The following is a 20393-nucleotide window of genomic DNA, read 5'->3' as shown; positions in this document are numbered from 1 at the left end:
AAGCTAGACGCGTTTCAGTTAAAGTTCTCGAAACTAGGGTTTCGATATGTCTGAAGCGTCGCTTTAAATCAATGTGTGCAAGCAGTTACAAATTATAGCTGTGATACATGGACTTTTCATGCTAAATCCTCCAAGAACTTAGGGTTGATCATCGACATATGAAGAGATGCATGTTGGTAACTACTAGGAGAAACAAGAAAACAGACTAACAGATCAGGAACTAAAGTGGTATTGATGACATTTTCATGAGTGTAATGCCATTGTACTGTAGGTGGGTGTGATAAGTAGTCTGTAATATTCGAATATAGTATTAGCGATAGGTTGCTTGATACAGTCACTTCGATTAAATATCGAAGCGAAAAGTTGCAAAATGGTGTGAAATGGTTCGGGCAGGTAATGTCGATTCTAGAGAATGCTAAAGATCGAATTCGGTTTATTGAGAGAATGCTGCGAAGTAGTAGCTCAGCTACAAAGGAGACGACATACACAACACCTGTGCGATTCATTCTAGAGTACTGATCGAGTGTATGGATCTTTTACACATCTGATTCAAGGAAAACATCGAACCAATTCAAAGGGTGCTACTGGATTTGTAATCGGAAGGTGCGATCAACAAGCGAGTGCTGCGGAAGTGCGCCATGAACTCAAATGGGAATCCTTGGAGAGATGAGGTTCTTTACACAAAACACTCTTGAGAAAGTTTAGAGAACCGCCATTTGCGACAGAATGCAGAACTATCTTACTGTATCTCGCTTAATGACGGCAAAGACAAGACAAGAACCACCAGGGCTCGTACGGAATCGGGCAGTCATTTTTTCGTCTCTCCTCTTGCGAGAGGAACAGGAAATGGAATGACTAACAGTGGTACAAATTCTCCGCATAACTCCGACTGATGCGTTGAGAGTATATATGTACGTAGATTTTTAGATCAAATTTAAGTGCGGACACGTTATCAGATTCCCGGCGGAGGTTCGAGTCCTCCCTCGGGCATGGGTGTGTGTGTTTGTCCCTAGGATAATTTAGGCTAAGTAGTGTGTAAGGTTAGGGACTGATGATCTTAACAGTTAAGTCCCATAAGATTTCAGACACATTTGAACTGTTATCAGATTGCCTAGTTTGTGTGTTGTACAGAGAAAATACCATATAACAGTGTGATAAATATTTCGTTACTGTCATAGTCTCCTCATCACACATTGCATCAATGTCTATAACTAATGAGTCCGTTGCATCATTTTCAGCAACGTTATTTTCAAGACCAGTTTTCTGTTCTGTACGGAATTTTGTACGTACTGGTATGTGCCCGTACATACTTCACCCTGACTTAGGCCAACTTCAAATTTACCGGTAAATAAGTGCCTAGCACTCGGCACCGAAAATTTTGCTCTCGATGCCTGTTCGCGCAGGCGTAGAACTTAAGTGGCTCAAGGTGTGTGGTCTTTCTAGCCGCTAGTGCCTATTAACCGGTTTAAAAGCCAGCTATAACAATAACAACAGATGCGGGGCTGCCAGTCGGGTGTCGTCTAAAGGTCAACTCTAATTGCATGCCATGTCACAAAGTTTCACGCTTAAAAAGGGCACACTGCGTTTCAAATGGCGGCCTTCGCATCAACAACGAGAGCAAGGAACAGTGAAGGACTTTTGACGTCACGAAACGTAAACATTCTTCGAGAGAATGTTATGACATTGACAAGACGACAGCCTCACTTGGTCGTCTGATCTAAAGCAGTCCTCCCGTCTGCAAAGATCTGATGTCAGCATGTTTTTCGCCATTTTTTCTTGTTGACGGATTTTGCGCTTTTGATGCTTTCCAGTCCTTGTTTCACTACTTGTGCTTTTTTTTTCCTTCGAGACAAATTGCGATGATTGCACGAAGAGCTAATGTTCTGCCTACTAGAGTTCTCCAACAAAACGGGAAGCAAGAAAAATATTAGGATTTTGCAGCATATGAACAACAGCAAGTCTGTGCATAAATAAGAATATAAGCTGATACCAGAACTTCTTTTACTGAAAATTATTTCAATGATATAACAGCAAACGTTAATCAAAGACAAAAAGAAACAATTTTTTGTCGTCATTTCGCATTTATAAGGCGAGCGATACCCGTGGGACAAAGCAGTAAACAATGTGTTTGGCCTTTTAACTGTTGTTATGCCCTAGATAACTAAGAGTAAAGGAATTGTAGTTGCTGTCTTCGAAACAGAGTGCGGTCCTGCCCCACGGGCGCAGAATACATCTAGTCACGCGACTAGGATGTTGTCTGACCTTATATTATCCGTCGAAATGACAGTGGGGGGGGGGGGGGGGAAGTGAAAAAGACATTCGACATCATAGCATTTGATAGCGAAGTGGATGACGTAGGTATGGAACTCTCGATCTCCATGGTAATGGAGGGACCTGTCTTGCCACGTGACACCGTTTCTTGTCGGTTGTGAATGAATATAGGAGGGCCACGGAGAAGTACGCAGCCTGATAAAGGAAGTGAAGCAGCAAGAAGGAGAGGAGGGAATTAAGGGGAATAGGACTTCAAATGAGCCAACTTGGGGCAGGAGGGGCGCCACAGGACATTTTAATTTCCACTGTCTGTACTTTGACAAATAAATCCATAAAACTATGTCAGCATGACCAGGAAGAATTCAGAATTCAAACTAATAGCAGTGGAAGTTCAAAAACAAAACAAAATATTTTTATTTTTACATGTGAAATTTCATCTTTTTTTCACTTAGTATTGACTGCATTTGTTGCTATAGGAACACTTTTCTTTATAGGTAAGAGAGATTCTTCGATGAATTTTGCACAACGTACAAACCATACTTACAGTTGTATGAAAATTTAGAATTTATTTAATTTAAGAAAAAATGAATGAGCTGTTACAGTTTAAACCTTGTGCGTGGAAAGAAACTCAATTTTTAAAGTTCATTATCTAAATTTTTATCATAGTTTTTAACAGATTTAGAAAATTCTAGAGTTTTGCATTAAGGAGTTTGTGTTTAATAAGCACACCAAGTTTGAAAGCAATAGGATATTTATTTTGGACGTTACATGAACTTAAGTACAGAAATTTGTGTTTTTCGGAAAATGGCCGCTAAAGTTTCTGCTTGTATTTGGCGTTCTTTTAGAACCGTCCAGGACCATAAGCAGGTTCTTTTTCGTCTTATAAAGCAGTTTTTTTCCTTTTCACATTCCTATGATGCACTCTTCTTGATCTTATTGCCTCCAGAAATGATTTGTCTGCTTTCACTAGACGCTCTCTGTCTATCGCATACAAAGCTTTGATGCATTTCACTCCGGGCTTAATTCCTCTTTTCTCTAAAACATATTTCCTGCTTCGCACACCGTCATTAAAACATGAAACTGCATCATAAATACCAATAGCATGTGCATTTCTTCCCTCAAAAATGGTTTTCGGCAATCTTTTCCATACACATTGGTTCAAACTTTCATTTGGGTTTTGGGTACCGCCATGAAGACACTTCTTCAATAAGTTTTCATTTGCAAGGTCCCTGAATATAGGTTCGATGGCTTCCATTACAGCAGTTGCTAGACATTTCTTCAGCACCAGCAACTGACCTTTGGTAGCCACACCATGATTCACTTCCTTTTGGGCACAGGTTGTGCATAGGGTTCTTGTCTGTGGACATTTTGCGGAAGTATAAAGCTCAAACTGCTTGCATCATATTTTTCAAGTCCCCTGTGTTCCTTCTTATTGCCAAGCCGTGAAATGGAAATGAGCGTTTGGCGTCATTGGCAGAGAGGCCCCCTGTGAGGCTGGTCCGGCCGCCTTGGTGCAGGTCTTATTACATTCGACGCCACACTGGGCGACTTGCGCGCCGGATGGCGGAGAAAATCCCCGACCCAGCCGGGAATCGAAGCCTGGCCCGTAGGACGGCAACCCGTCACGCTGACCACTCAGCTGTCGGGGCTGACATTGCCAAGCCATAATATGTGTGTAGCTTGTCAATTTCTGCATCCGTCAGTCACCCTCCCCCTTTTTATTTCTTTCCCATCAGCGATCAAAACAATGCATGTCGATAGCAGCAGAGCAAATATCGATATCAATAGTCCTTTGTTTCACGTATGACAATTTCTGGCGCAAATATAAACATCCGAATTCTACAGAGCGAAATACACTTACGTATGACAAAAGTATGCTGTCCAAAGGGGTGTGGTACACTTAAGATCAAATAACGTGCCTTATAATCTCTCAAATATATATGTTTTATACATCAAACTTTTCAGGATGATGTGCGCTACAAAATAGGCATATTTTTGAATAACATAATTCTTTTAAATTTTTGACGTCCTACCTCCCCTTACATGAATCTTCGCCGGTTGAAAACGTATACGACCCTATTTCAGTTATCAAAACATTTAATAAAATGAACAAAGAACTTGGCAGTCTGGGCCCACTTACCAGTATGACAATGCACCCCTCTGGCCTGGATTTTTACACTGATTCGGTAAGGAAGGGTGCCATAAAGCCATTGTATGCTCTTCTGAGGTAAGATAACCCACAACCATAGTAACTGATCCTTGAGACCCCTGGATATAAGCACTAGGACGGAGCTGACGTCCAAGCTAGTCTCACATGTATTATATCGAAGACATATTAAGCACCCTGCTGGCTACGGAAGTACCTCAACATCACGCAGACATTTCATAGTGACATGTGCCATTATCGACGAACATTGCTCTGTTGGAAAATGACAACACGATACTGTCATATGAGAGGTAACTGTTGAGGATACAACATGCCTGAGAGGGGCCGTTGTGCTATCAGAGTCCCTCAGTCACCACCAACTGTCATCTGAAGTCATACGCGACAGATTCCTACACTAAGACGCCAGGAGCAACACCGCTGTGCCTCCTCAAGAGAGTGGAAGAATGGAACCTCTTCCCAGGTCGTCGCCATACTCGCCGGTGGTCCAGGTTAGTGGAGAACTACGATTCATCGCTGAACGCAGTGTGAAGCCATTCATCAGCAGTCATAGTCATTTGTCTTGTGATGTTCAAAGTAGTCAATACATGGGACAGTAATTCACTAGAGTAGCTGCTGCTAATCACCAACCAATGGCGTAGGATGACAATGTTGCAAGGAGTCAATACGTTCTTCTGGGATTGCTGGTGCAGACGTGAAGGGGTGATGATACGCCTGATGCACTAGATGGGAATCCTTCCTTGTGATGGTACATGTGGTCGATCGGAACCTTGTCGCCGAGTATGTCTGCCCTCACGTTCCCATACAGTCCAACATAGGTCGCCATCACATCCGAATGCCCCACAAACCTGGATATTGTACGATATGACCAGCTGGCCAAATGGAGATCCACAATAAAGGTCCTTTCAAACTCTGTCAGTTGTTGATAAGGCTGTTTCACACGTGTACGCGGCATCTTCGTGACCTTCATAGCGATCGGTCAACATCTGCCACTGTTCACGCTCCTTACATACCCTATCAGGCCTGCAATCAATACTAAACACGAATAGCACTAATGCCCATCGGTGGCAGTGCTACCTGTCACAGATAGCTGCAACTGTGATCACTTACATATCCGCCGATGGTGCGTATATGTACGAAGCTACAATTACATGTGATTGCGTCTTCTTGGTGCTTCACTTTTTTAGTGAGGCAATGTAAATCACTCACCAATTTATTGTGGGAAAACAGTCAATGAACCTCCATACAATCCAGAACCGACTCCGCGCTTAGGGGTACAAAATCTGCTAGCTGGAACGCGTACTTGTCACTGGATTCAGAGATTAATTGGGATACCTTAACACTACCATTATAAACTGAAAGTGTGAGAAAAGGTCTCCCTCACTGATTATTCGTTCTACACGTCACTGGTAAGGTACTTCAGAAACCACCCTAGGCAACGCAAATGCGCTTGGCCACTTGGTACCGTTAAGGTAGTGCTGTAGAAACTAGGAGATGTTTACATGAGTTTAAATGGTGCCCCTGATAGATATGTAGTCAAATCGAAGCTACTTTCTGATACGTGTTCCTGTTCTCGTACAGCACTCTGATGATACAGGCCATCTGCACTCCCGACTGTGTCCATCCAAGGGGCTAGATGTGCGCGTCTTGGACCTAGCTCCGAGCAGTCTCCGTGAGTGGTGGTTGAGGGACATGGATCAGGACGGCCCACCTCACGACGGGTCGCCGACCTCATCAGACTAAAGGGAGGTGTTACATGCTACACTGTAAATATCCTTATTGAATTTGTTAATTAGTGTACTTGTATACCTCTTCTGCAGCAAACAAATAATGTGTTGCATTAGAATGTTTGAACGACACTTTCCTTAGTCTTTCAGTTCTTTTCAGTGTGCAGAGTTTTTCGTGAGAGTTTTGTCTAGATTCTATACCATAACACTATGAATTTCGATTTCGCCGTTAATAAATGCAGCTACTACTATTGATAATTCCTTAACACTGAAGCTAAATTTCGGTGCTATGTGAGGTGGATGGTGACTCGTAATTTTCTCTTCATCGCTAAGTGCTGGAGCTAACGGCCTTGCCGCAGTGATAACACCGCTTCCCGTCAGATCACCGAAGTTAAATGCTGTCGGGCTGGGCTAGCACTTGGATGGGTGACCATCCGGTCAGCCGAGCGCTGTTGGCAAGCGGGATGCACTTGGCCCCTGTGAGGCAAACTGAGGAGCTACTTGACTGAAAAGCAGTGGCTCCGGTCTCGGAAACTGACATACGGCCTAGAGAGGTGTGCTGACCACATACCCCTCCATATCCGAATCCAGTGACGCCGGTGGGCTGAGGATGTCACGGCGGCCGGTCGGTACCGTTGGGCCTTCATGGCATATTCTGGAGGTGTTAAGTAAAGTTAAGCTAAGTTCTGGACATTTTTTTGGAAATTTATGGTATGGTCTTACAGGACCTAACTGCTGTGGTCATCGGGCCCTAAGCTTACACACAACTTAATCTAACTTTAACTTACGCAAAGGACGACACACACACACACACCCATGCTCGAGGGAGGACTCGAACCTCCGACGGTGGGAGCCACGCGGAACGTGACAAGACACCCTAAACCGCGCGGCTACCTCGCGCTGGACAGAGTGACGTGGTGTGATGTTGACCTTGTCCTGTGTGAATCACTTGCCATCTGACGGAATCTTGCCGTTCTGTAGCATGGCGTTTCGTCGACGTCCAGTGTCAGTCGACATTGCAGCACCCATCTTTAAGGAGGGGAAATAGGGAAGAGAAGGGGCAATATCTCAGCTGGAGTTTACGGAATGTCGACGCGTTGGATACACGGAGGACGATCTTGTTAAGGACGTGCTTCCTCATGTAGGCGAAAGTTTGGCTAATCGCCAGTTGACTTACTCTTTTGACGAACACAATATACATGTCAATAGAAGCTTTGTGTCTGGGAATAAACATCAACACACTTACCGAAGTTAGAATTTCATTCCATTTCAACGTAACGTTGAAGAATTGTTATAACTTCTGATGCGACGTTAACCGTTGATACAGGAGTATCGCTGTGTTTCTTTGGCCAGAGACCGTGATGCCCTAAACCAGGGGCGGGCAGGAATCCTGCACGTGTGCGGTGCACTTGCACGCGTGCAGTTAATAGGTGTTCCGCGTGCACACCGGGGCAAGCTGGCCACCCGCTTCTCTTCCCTTCCCACAATACCGTCTCTCCACTCCTTCCTCTGTAATGCGGTTTGTTTGCTAGCTTGCTTTACTGAATGAAGGAATAAGGTTAGTAGGAGTGCTTGAAAGAAATCATGGTTCGAAAGAGTGCCTTTTACGTTACGATACGTTTTATTTAATTATCAGAGGTGGAGTTTACAATACGTTTGATATCTGGAACAAAACTTCTACATACAGACAAACGCAAACAGTTACGTAAATTTCCATCACTGATGTTTGCTCTTAACCGAGACATTAATTTTCATAACAGAAAAAAATCTCTCACAAACGTATGTCGAGCCAAACACTGACATTTTCTTCGCGGCTTCACGATGGAGACGAGGAAACTCTTGCTGTGGAAAGTCGTGATAAAAGTCTATTACACGTCTTGCCAAAAGGAACTTGTCTCTCAGACGTGAATTACACTGTAGATCTATTAATTCCATTTGCAAATTGGGATGAATATCATCTACAGAAACAGCAAATGGTCTCGAGAGCCATTCAAATGCTTGGGATAAATATGATATATCCCCAAATCGCTTGAGAAATTCCTCTTTTATTGCACTAAGTACGGAAACATATTCTTTGCAATTCTGTTCTCACACAGTAGACAGAGTAGGGAAATGTACTGTGTTCCCTGATGAGTGCTGTCTTTCCCACAGATCAAGCTTGCTAGTGAAAGCTTGCACCTTTTCAGCCATTTCACAAATTAGCTGATTTTCTCCTTGTAAACTTGTGTTCAGTGCATTCATGTGTCCGGTAATGTCCACTAAAAATGCAAGGGCGGCAACCCACTCTGGATCTTCTAACTTGGGGTCGTACCTTCCTTTGTCCTTTAAGAACTGATTTATTGGTATTCTCAGCTCAAAAAATCTTTTGAGAACATTACCGCGGCTAAGCCAGCGGACTTCACTGTGGTAAGGTATGTCACCGTACTCTTCCCCAATTTCAGCTAAGTATGTGTGAAACTGTCTATGTGTAAGCCCGTGGCATCTCAAATAATTAACTGCCCGAATAACCACTTGCATGACGTCCCCCAGTTTTGCTGCTTTTGCACAGAGTACTTCTTGGTGCAAAATACAGTGGATGCTGTACAATGATTCTTCTGTGCGCTGTAGCTTTTTTCTGAGTAATCCAACAAATTCCATTTGTTCCCCTTTCACTGCAGGTGCTCCGTCTGTTGTCACTGACACCAAACGTTCCCAGTTTAAGCCAGCTTCTTCAACGGCTTTTAGGATGTCCGCGCCGGTGGTCGTGCTTTTTAAAGATATCATATCTACAAAATCCTCTGTTATGAGCAGAGCAGTGTCCACGCCGCGGACATAAATCACTAATTGCGCGGTGTCTGAAATATCTGTGGATTCATCAAGTGCGATAGAAAATGCAATAAGCTCCTGCACTGCACTCCTTAATTGACGCTAAACGTCACCTGCCGTGGCACTTATACGACGACTTACAGTCCGCCGAGAAAGAGTGATAGCTCGAAACTGACTTGCATTCAGTGGGCAAAGTAAATCAGCAGCGTCATTGATGCACTCCTTTATAAACTCACCTTCAGCAAATGGTTTTCCAGATCTCGCTATATTAAGCGCAATCTTATAACTTGGCACGTACCGCTGGGCTATCATTGTTGTCGTCCTGAAAAATTGAAAACAGTGCTCCATAAAATGTAAAATCAGTTAGATGGGAGACACGACGAAAGAAAGTCGCAGATCTCTCGTACCTGCAGCAACTTACGTCAGATTCATCTCGTATCGTCAGATCGCTCTTCTTAAGTTCAGTCAATTTCCCCATCCGCTCAGAATCTGACAATAAATTGTACTCGTCCTTGTGAAATTTATTATAATGGCGTTCAATACTAAACTTCCGCTGACCAGCGAGAATACTGCCACATATTAAACATTTCGAATTTTCACGTTTTTGTACAAAGAAAAATTGATTTTCCCATTACTTTTTAAAAGATAGCAAATCTCCACTTCTCCGTTTCCTTGCTTCACTCTGCATTTTCCGGTACTTCAAGTACAATGTTCACTACGTAGTGGTCGCTTTGCATCAAGGTCCGCAGCTTAGCCTGGTACTACACTGCCGCAACCTGCCGGCTGTCGCCACTGTCGACGACTGCACGCGAGCAGCACACGTGCAGCGCTGTGCGCTCATGAGCCGCGTGCAACGTTTGCCCGCCCCTGCCCTAAACACTTGATCTCTTGAGAGGAAGAGAACACGGAGTAGCCGTCCTGCTGCCTCTCAGTGCTTTTCTGTTGCCGATTCTAGACTTACTACATCTTACGAAACTACAATAGTTCAAGTTGGAAACAAAAGACCTAGTTTACATTGCATATGATCAGGGATATGCAAGGTTTCAAAGCCTTACGTACCTCCGCCCCCTTAGCTATATAAACTGAATATGAGATAATATTTTGTTGCCATAAAGAGATTTAGACATTGAAACCACTCTCGTTATGGAAATAATCTAAAACCTAGTCAAAAGAAAGGAACCAATGCGGAAAGGGCAAATTGTTAGTACAAAAAGAAGGCATGTCTTACATCTGTCTTTTGAACCACAAATATCGTCTCCTTCACGACATTTTTGTCCTTGCAGAAACTTACGTACATTTCAGCTTTTAGGGAACACCATTTTCTTTTCTGCGAGAATATTCCTTCCCTTCCTCTTTTGTGACACACACGTGTTCTCATCTGTAGCGTTATTTATACGCCCCTGGCACGTGATCTCACAATGCTTTGTTAGCTCGTGCTGTACCACATGATAGTCTTAGCCCATAATAAATGTCACGAAGTAGCAAGCGTTCAACGCCCAGCTCTCCACGATATGCGTTTCAACGAATTTCGTTTCCTTCTCTGTCACCAACATGGATGGAATAATACTGCGCATTTCCATATCCATTTTGATTTATTTTCGTAACGTGTCGCCACTGTCATGCAGAGAATTAGTCTGAAGAATGTAACGTTGCCGTTTTGGAGCACGGCGTCTCATCGGTACTGTACAGCTCAGAACATGGAAAAAAATTCATACTTATAGAAGAATAAAGATATTTAATTTTTTGAATCGTAAGACATAATGTGTCAATTTCTCTGTATGCAAGGTAACATCAAAACACCTTTTCTTATCGTTTGCCAATAAATAACGTAGGAACGCCGTTCCTCTCATGCTACTACAGCAAATGGATTCCAGATATCCACTCGTAACATATCAACAAAAAACATTTGCACAGTGCTTCGGATTACCTGCAGCTATCCGGTTGGATTAGATAGTTCTCATGTCGGAGGCCTCTAATGGTACATCCAGAGGAATCATGCGTAGTACAGCACTCCACTTCTCAAATCAACCTTCGGTTTAATTGCTGATTTTTTCCTTATAAATCGATCTCCAGAGTCTTCTGGTTCTTATTATTATTTGATGCATGAAGTACGTTACAGATGCTATGTCCAGTTTTCCTCATACTTGCCCAATTCTAGTATTTCTGTTATAAACGTTTATATATAAATTAAACATTTGCTGCTAAAAATGTTCTATTTACATTTACAATTCATTGATGACTAAAGATTCTCCTACTCATATTCGTTTCGATGAGGACGATTCAGAAAACAGCATTCTGTTTTGAGTGAAAACGTGTGTCATTCGTCGGTCGAACTTTGTTGCGTGGCAAAATGGCGTCATGTTTCAATCGATAATAAGTGCGAGACTAATAACGCGTAAACATTGGTTGAGTCCACAACGGAATAGATATAGCGCAGTGTAGGCACAAGCGGGTGATTCTTATTAATGAGCTTTGGGTAAAGTTATAAACTGATATAGCGTGGAAACGCTTTTAGATAGGACATTGATTCGGCTGCCATTGTGAAGATCTTGACGAGAACTGCTAGGACCCGAAGTGAGGCAATAAAAAATTTTGCTATAAATATAAGAGAATCGCAATTGCTAAATACGTATCGAAATTGTATGTATTTCCTAAACTCCTTCTCCCCCGATCTCTCTCCATCTCCTCCTTACTCCTCTCTCTGTCCATCTCCTACCTGCCCCCTCTCAGTCCATTTTGTCCCCCTCCCTCTTGTCCATCTCCTCTTCCCATCTCTCTCTGACCTTGAGCCTTGTTTATTGTTATTATAAATGAAAGCTCGATTGGGAAATGTCAGTTAAAGTGAGTGAGTAAATCTGTTAGGATCATTAATATAGGGTGAACAGGAGAGACACCTCAGGCTGCAGGATCTGTGAAGATAGTAAGTTCAGTGTCAGTGTTTCTCATAGTTTTGATCTGTAAACGGGTAGGATTGCCAAGTTTTGGATGAGCCGCGCCTCCCCTTCCCCCTGACTCTCAGGGAAAAGAAAAAAAAAATAGTATAGTCAGGTGTTTTTCTTTGAAGAAATTAGTTCAAACGTCGGTAATACGCAAGTTTTCAACAGGGTCGAGCCTGCCACTTTTAAAGACTACTTTCAAGTCACTGTTCATCTTCCAAAATATAAAAAATACTCCATGTTCTCAGATCTTGGCCCTATATAAATTGTCGTATGGGTGCTCTTGTTGATAGAAATATTCCGTTCGTAAGTCAGTAAGCCATTAAGTACGACATTGCTCATCAAACTGAATACGACTAAGGAAACAGAACTTCACACTACATAAACAGATTCTATGTAAAATTATATGTAGGGAGAAAGAATATATGTGGAAGAAAAAATTGGTTAACGTTTTAAATGACCTGATATTTAAGTTAAAACTGACTGCGAGAAGAAAGAATAAACCGCACATTTCCACAGCACAGCACTTCCTTTCTCGCAGTCAGTTGGTCGGGAGGCCTGCGTGCCTCGGCGATACAGATAGCCGTACCGTAGGTGCAACCACAACGGAGGGGTATCTGTTGAGAGGCCAGACAAACGTGTGGTTCCTGAAGAGGGGCAGCAGCCTTTTCAGCAGTTGCAAGGGCAACAGTCTGGATGATTGACTGATCTGGCCTTGTAACAATAACCAAATCGGCCTTGCTGTGCCGGTACTGCGAGCGGCTGAAAGCAAGGGGAAACTACAGCCGTAATTTTTCCCAAGGGCATGCAGCTTTACTGTATGATTAAATGATGATGGCGTCCTCTTGGGTAAAATATTCCGGAGGTAAAATAGTCCCCCATTCGGATCTCCGGGCGGGGACTACTCAAGAGGATGTCGTTATCAGGAGAAAGAAAACTGGCGTTCTACGGATCGGAGCGTGGAATGTCAGATCCTTTAATCGGGTAGGTAGGTTACAAAATTTAAAAAGGGAAATGGATAGCTTAAAGTTAGATATAGTGGGAATTAGTGAAGTTCGGTAGCAGGAGGAACAAGACTTCTGGTCAGGTGACTACAGGGTTATAAACACAAAACCAAATAGGGGTAAAGCAGGAGTAGGTTTAATAATGAATAGGAAAATAGGAATGCGGGTAAGCTACTACAAACAGCATAGTGAACGCATTATTGTGGCCAAGATAGATACGAAGCCCACACCTACTACAGTAGTACAAGTTTATATGCCAACTAGCTCTGCAGATGACGAAGGAATTGAAGAAATGTATGATGAAATAAAAGAAATTATTCAGATTGTGAAGGGAGACGAAAATTTAATAGTCATGGGTGACTGGAATTCGAGTGTAGGAAAAGGGAGAGAAGGAAACGTAGCAGGTGAATATGGATTGGGGCTAAGAAATGAAAGAGGAAGCCGCCTGGTAGAATTTTGCACAGAGCACAACATAATCATAGCTAACACTTGGTTTAAAAAACATGAAAGAAGGTTGTATACATGGAAGAACCCTGGAGATACTAAAAGGTATCAGATAGATTATATAATGGTAAGACAGAGATTTAGGAACCAGGTTTTAAATTGTAAGACATTTCCAGGGGCAGATGTGGACTCTGACCACAATCTATTTGTTATGGCCTGTAGATTAAAACTGAAGAAACTGCAAAAAGGTGGAATTTAAGAAGATGGGACATGGATAAACTGAAAGAACCAGAGGTTGTACAGAGTTTCAGGGAGAGCATAAGGGAACAATTGACAGGAATGGGGGAAAGAAATACAGTAGAAGAAGAATGGGTAGCTTTGAGGGATGAAGAAGTGAAGGCAGCAGAGGATCAAGTAGGTAAATAGACGAGGGCTAGTAGAAATCCTTGGGTAAGACAAGAAATATTGAATTTAATTGATGAAAGGAGAAAATATAAAAATGCAGTAAATGAAGCAGGCAAAAAGGAATACAAACGTCTCAAAAATGAGATCGACAGGAAGTGCAAAATGGCTAAGCAGGGATGGCTAGAGGACAAATGTAAGGATGTAGAGGCTTATCTCACTAGGGGTAAGATAGATACTGCCTACAGGAAAATTAAAGAGACCTTTGAAGATAAGAGAACGACTTTTATGAATATCAAGTGCTCAGATGGAAACTCAGTTCTAAGCAAAGAAGGGAAAGCAGAAAGATGGAAGGAGTATATAGAGGCTCTATACAAGGGCGATGTACTTGAGGACAATATTATGGAAATGGAAGAGAATGTAGATGAAGATGAAATGAGAGATACGATACTGCGTGAAGAGTTTGACAGAGCACTGAAAGGCCTGAGTCGAAACAAGGCCCCCGGAGTAGACAACATTCCATTGGAACTACTGACGGCCCTGGGAGAGCCAGTCCTGACAAAACTCTACTATCTGGTGAGCAAGATGTATGAAACAGGCGAAATACCCTCAGACTTCAAGAAGAGTATAATAATTCCAATCCCAAAGAAAGCAGGTGTTGACAGATGTGAAAATTACCGAACTATCAGTTTAATAAGTCACGGCTGCAAAATACTAACACGAATTCTTTACAGACGAATGGAAAAACTAGTAGAACCCAACCTCGGGGAAGATCAGTTTGGATTCCGTAGAAACACTGGAACACGTGAGGCAATACTGACCTTACGACTTATCTTAGAAGAAAGATTAAGGAAAGGCAAACCCACGTTTCTAGCATTTGTAGACTTAGAGAAAGCTTTTGACAATGTTGACTGGAATACTCTCTTTCAAATTCTAATGGTGGCAGGGGTAAAATACAGGGAGCGAAAGACTATTTACAATTTGTACAGAAACCAGATGGTAGTTATAAGAGTCGAGGAACATGAAAGGGAAGCAGTGGTTGGGAAGGGAGTAAGACAGGGTTGTAGCCTCTCCCCGATGTTGTTCAATCTGTATATTGAGCAACCAGTAAAGGAAAGAAAAGAAAAATTCGGAGTAGGTATTAAAATCCATGGAGAAGAAACAATAACTTTGAGGTTCGCCGATGACATTGTAATTTTGTCAGAGACAGCAAAGGACTTGGAAGAGCAGTTGAATGGAATGGACAGTGTCTTGAAAGGAGGATATAAGATGGACATCAACAAAAGCAAAACGAGGATAATGGAATGTAGTAGAATTAAGTCGGGTGATGCTGAGGGAATTAGATTAGGAAATGAGACACTTAAAGTAGGCCGGCCGCGGTGGTCTAGCGGTTCTAGGCGCGCAGTCCGGAACCGCGCGACTGCTACGGTCGTCGGTTCGAATCCTGCCTCGGGCATGGATGTGTGTGATGTCCTTAGGTTAGTTAGGTTTAAGTAGTTCTAAGTTCTAGGGGACTGATGACCTCAGATGTTAAGTCCCATAGGGCTCACAGCCATTTGAACCATCGACGTCCGAACGTACAAACTTCGGACGAAGTTCGGCGGTATTCAAATCACGGTCGAACCTGGCGGCGTCTCACATGCAAAATATGGATTGTGAGCAATTTTTAAGTACAGCGCAAGAAAGAATGGGTTTATGGGATAGTGAGGGCGAGAAATATAACGGGGATTTCCATCGGAATTTGTCGTCTGAAATAGCCATGTTATTGGAAACAACTTAAAAATTTAATAATGATTTATTCAAGTTTATTGCAAATGCCAATGGCCTTGCCGCAGCGGTAATACAGGTTCCCGTGAGATCGCCAAAGTTAAAGGCTGTCGGGCTTTACCAGCACTTGGATGGGTTACCGTTCAGGTCTGCCGAGCGCTGTTGGCAAACGGGGCACACTCAGCCATTGTGAGGTCAACTGAGGAGCTACTTGACTGAGAAGTGGCGGCTGTGGTCACAAAAACAGACAACTCCCGAGAGAGCGTTGTGCTGACCACGTAGCCCTCCATATCGGTGTCCAGTGACACTTATCAGTTGAGGATGACACGGCGGTTGGTTCGTCGGTACCGTTGGGCCTTCCAAGGCCTGTTGTGACGGAGTTATATTACATTATGCATATTCTGTGGGTGTCTATCCGTTTCAGCCTCATGCCTATACCCAGAACGCAGTATGTCGTCTGCAACTGAAACAAAATATGTACTGGAAAGTGAGAGAGATGGCGAATGTCAATTGTGATGCTTAAACTTATTATAGCGGGTCTTGTGGCTTGAGGTAGATGGGAATTAACTCTCAACGAATTATTATTACTGCTTACTACTAATTTTACAATTTTTCTTCACACAAATGCTGAATGACAGCAACTGAAGATGATGTGACATTTATTTACTGAATTTATTTGAAGTTGTGTTGAGTATTTGTAATATTTCTTGTCGATATCACAACAGAATCATATTGAATATGTATTAGAACGTTTCTCTGTTTGTAAAACTTGCCTGCTTCTTCCGATAACAGAAGAAAGAATTTACAGTTCTTGCAACGATAGAATAGATTCTAACCTCCTTGATAGGTATATGGAGGTGATATTTAATCTAGTACATATGCGCAAAGTCTGTTGGACCGCAACACCACATCCATTCCCCTTTCCGGCCAAACACTAGCTGTGAAAATTTCGTCCACCACCAGAAGTGCAACCAGTTACCTCCAAGTCGAACGCCACCTCATAGGCACCTCTGATATCGATGTTGGTATTGCTCTCAAATCTTCCTTATATACGAGAGAGAAGTCGACCACATCAAGTGCTTCTCATCCCATGCTGACAGTCGACATTAACACTTCAGTTACCGTCCGCAGTCTCTGCACGCGCCACCGGTGTTAAGGGTCAGCATGCCATTCTTGGACTTATAATTCACTTTGGCGCTCCTACCGTAAGTCGCATCTCTGTCTTACTTCATTTTTTTTTTAGTTTCCACCAAACTATTTTCCTTTGTTATTCCAATTCTTCTGGCCTAGCCAATGTCATTTAATTTTTTCTTCGTTTCTCTTACCTGTTCACCCCGGCTACAAACCTGTATTTATTGACCTCTTCACCTGTAAATGTTGGTTTCATTCAGCTTGTATTCCTAGACAATTCATTTTTTTTCATTCGACACAGCCGCTGTCGCCCTACTTTCAGCCTCAACGGAACTAAAAGATGAAAGAAAAAGACATTGTGCTGTATTTTTCTAATTCTACATATATGTTATTTTTTCACACACATAAACCGAAATAAGCAAATGATGATAACAGTGAGTTGTAATGCTTCCTCGTACTGGAAAGGGTAGGAAAGCTAAGCTGCTATGTAGTGGCCATTCTACGCCAATTAATTTTGTTAATCCGTGTATCATCTAGATGTAGAGTCGGTCAAATTTACAGTGTTAACTATTAAAAAATAAAAAATTCCTTTAATGAAACGTTTTTGATATTTCAAAAATTTTCAAACGAAATAGACGACGGCTGCTATTTGAACACTAACAAATAGAAAGAAATGCCCTAAGAAGACATAGTTACTTCTCAAAGGTCACATGTTTCACAATAAAAAATTTAATATAAGAAATTGGAGATGTTCTTCAGTAAATAAATAGAATTTAGGGTATAAATGTACTAGGTGTTTTAGGAAAAATGTCGCTTACGGGATTTATTAATTTGAAAAAAAGTTATCTTAACGATATGTCCGAAACCAGCACTTGCTGAGATCTGGGCCAGTATGTTCTCTCGTTTCCATCTTCCTGTTACGAAGACGAGTACACTATAGGCAGTATTGCATGTAGTTACTACGCATCCTGAGACATCCTTCACCCGTTCTTCGCAGTGATTCGCCCACTCTGTTAATTACACACGACTCCATTTGGACTGCATGACATCCATTGTTCACGCGCTCCTGGAATGTCTGCACTCTGTCGATGGGTTGTGCATACACCAATGTTTTTGTGTCCCCATAACCAGAAATGCAGCAGATTCAGGTCCCACAGACGGGGAGCCCATGTTATCGAACGTCCTCGTGCAATCCATCGCTCATGAAACTTTGTTGTGAAGTACTCCCGTAAATCCATAGAAAACGTGGTGGGTCCAGGCGGTGCATGAAACACATTCGTTGTCTTCCGGCAACATTCTGCAACAGCGCTGGTAATTCATCGCGCAAAAATTGTTTACACGCAGCACCTGTTGATTCGTTTGGTAAACTGTATGGGCCTGTGAGTCTGTCGCCGACAATTGCTGCTCGCACACTGATACTGACGCGATCCTGATGTTTCTCGTCCATTACTGCTGAAGAATTTCGATCTGCTCACACCTATGGATTTTGGTTATGTACTATGTCATGCCTTGAGAAAATTTCCTTATTCGCAAATAAAATTTAGCCTGTGAACTGTGAATCTACAACGGCCGATACCTCAACAGGTCCGATTTCTGGAGATATCGTTATAGGATCTTTTCTTTTAGTTTTCACCAATGCTACCTCCAGCAGGAATGTGTGACACTTTTCTTATACACCCTGTACAATGAAATAAGTGGAACAAGTTACCAGTTGCCCACCAAGTGGCGCTCTTACTTCTGCATGCAACCATACGCTTGGAAACCATATGCCCCGATCGTCGCCGAAAACAATTGCTCAGAGGAGCCGAAGGACACACGTACAGGCCACCAGGCCACCACATTTCAACTCGGCAATTCGTGAAAAATACACTTAAAAAAAGAAGGCGCACCACGAAGTAATTATCCGAGTAGATTTCCCCACCATGTTATAGTTCTGGGTGGAAATTTTAATTTGCCGGATATAGACTGGGAGACTCAAACGTTCATAACGGGTGGCAGGGACAAAGAATTCAGTGAAATTTTTTAAAGTGCTTTATCTGAAAACTACCTTGAGCAGTTAAACAGAGAACCGACTCGTGGCGATAACATTTTAGACCTTCTGTTGACAAACAGACCCGAACTATTTGAAACAGTTAACGCAGAACAGGGAATCAGCGATCATAAAGCGGTTACTGCATCGATGATTTCAGCCGTAAATAGAAATATTAAAAAAGGTAGGAAGATTCTTCTGTTTAGCAAAAGTGACAAAAAGCAGATTTCAGAGTACCTGATGGCTCAGCACAAAAGTTTTGTCTCAAGTACAGATAGTGTTGAGGATCAGTGGACAAAGTACAAAACCCTCGTCCAATATGCGTTAGATGAGTATGTGCCAAGCAAGATCGTAAGAGATGGAAAAGAGCCACCGTGGTACAACAACCGAGTTAGAAAACTGCTGCGGAAGCAAAGGGAACTTCACAGTAAACATAAACATAGCCTAAGCCTTGCAGACAAACAAAAATTACGCGAAGCGAAATGTAGTGTGAGGAGGGCTATGCGAGAGGCGTTCAATGAATTCGAAAGTAAAGTTCTATGTACTGACTTGGCAGAAACTCCTAAGAAATTTTGGTCTTATGTCAAAGCTGTAGGTGGATCAAAACAAAATGTCCAGACACTCTGTGACCAAAATGGTACTGAAACAGAGGATGACAAACTAAAGGCCGAAATACTAAATGTCTTTTTCCAAAGCTGTTTCACAGAGGAAGACTGCGTTGTAGTTCCTTTTCTAGATTCTCGCACAGAAGGCAAAATGGTAGATATCGAAATAGACGACAGAGGGATAGGGAAACAAAATCGCTCAAAAGAGGAAAGGCCGCTGGACCTGATGGGATACCAGTTCGATTTTACACAGAGTACGCGAAGGGAGTTGCCCCCTTCTTGCAGCGGAGTAGCGTAGGTCTCTAGAAGAGCGTAGCGTTCCAAAGGATTGGAAAAGGGCACAGGTCATCCCCGCTCTCAAGAAGGGACGTCGAACAGATGTGCAGAACTATAGACCTATATATCTAACGTCGACCAGTTGTAGAATTTTGGAACACGTATTATGTTCGAGTATAATGACTTTTCTGGAGGCTAGAAATCTACTCTGTAAGAATCAGCCTGGGTTTCGAAAAAGACGATCGTGTGAAACCCAACTCGCTCTATTCGTCCACGAGACTCAGAGGGCCATAGACACGGGTTCTCAGGTAGATGTCGTGTTTCTTGACTTCCGCAAGGCGTTCGATACAGTTCCCCACAGTCGTTTAATGAACAAAGTAAGAGCATATGGACTATCAGGCCAGTTCTGTGATTGGATTGAAGAGTTCCTAGATAACAGAACGCAGCGTGTCATTCTCAATGGAGTAAGAGTGACTTCAGGTCTGCCGCAGGGGAGTGTCGTAGGAGCGTTGCTATTCACAATGTACATAAATGACCTTGTGGATGACATCAGAAGTTCACTGAGGCTTTCTGCGGATGATGCTGTGGTATATCGAGAGGTTGTGACAATGGAAAATTGTACCGAAATGCAGGAGGATCTGCAGCGAATTGACTCATAGTGCAGGGAATGGCAATTGAATCTCAATGTAGACAAGTGTAATGCGCTGCAAATACACAGAAAGAAAGATCCCTTATCATTTAGCTACAATATGGCAGGTCAACAACTGGAAGCAGTTAATTCCATAAATTATCTGGGAGTACGCATTAGGAGTGATTTAAAATGGAATGATCA

General features: G+C 42.6%; 1 protein-coding gene and 1 pseudogene across 1 annotated transcript in view; both read left to right on the top strand.

Annotated features, from left to right (window-relative positions):
* Positions 1–20393, top strand: part of LOC124795496 — a 249762-nt gene that overhangs the window by 60274 nt on the left and 169095 nt on the right. The window lies entirely within an intron of this gene.
* Positions 6503–6620, top strand: LOC124796555 (annotated as a pseudogene).

This window comes from Schistocerca piceifrons, chromosome 4 (assembly GCF_021461385.2).
Source record: "Schistocerca piceifrons isolate TAMUIC-IGC-003096 chromosome 4, iqSchPice1.1, whole genome shotgun sequence".
Lineage (NCBI taxonomy): Eukaryota > Metazoa > Arthropoda > Insecta > Orthoptera > Acrididae > Schistocerca > Schistocerca piceifrons.
The sequence above is the reverse complement of the archived record's forward strand: the minus strand, read 5'-3'. Positions and strand labels throughout refer to the sequence as shown.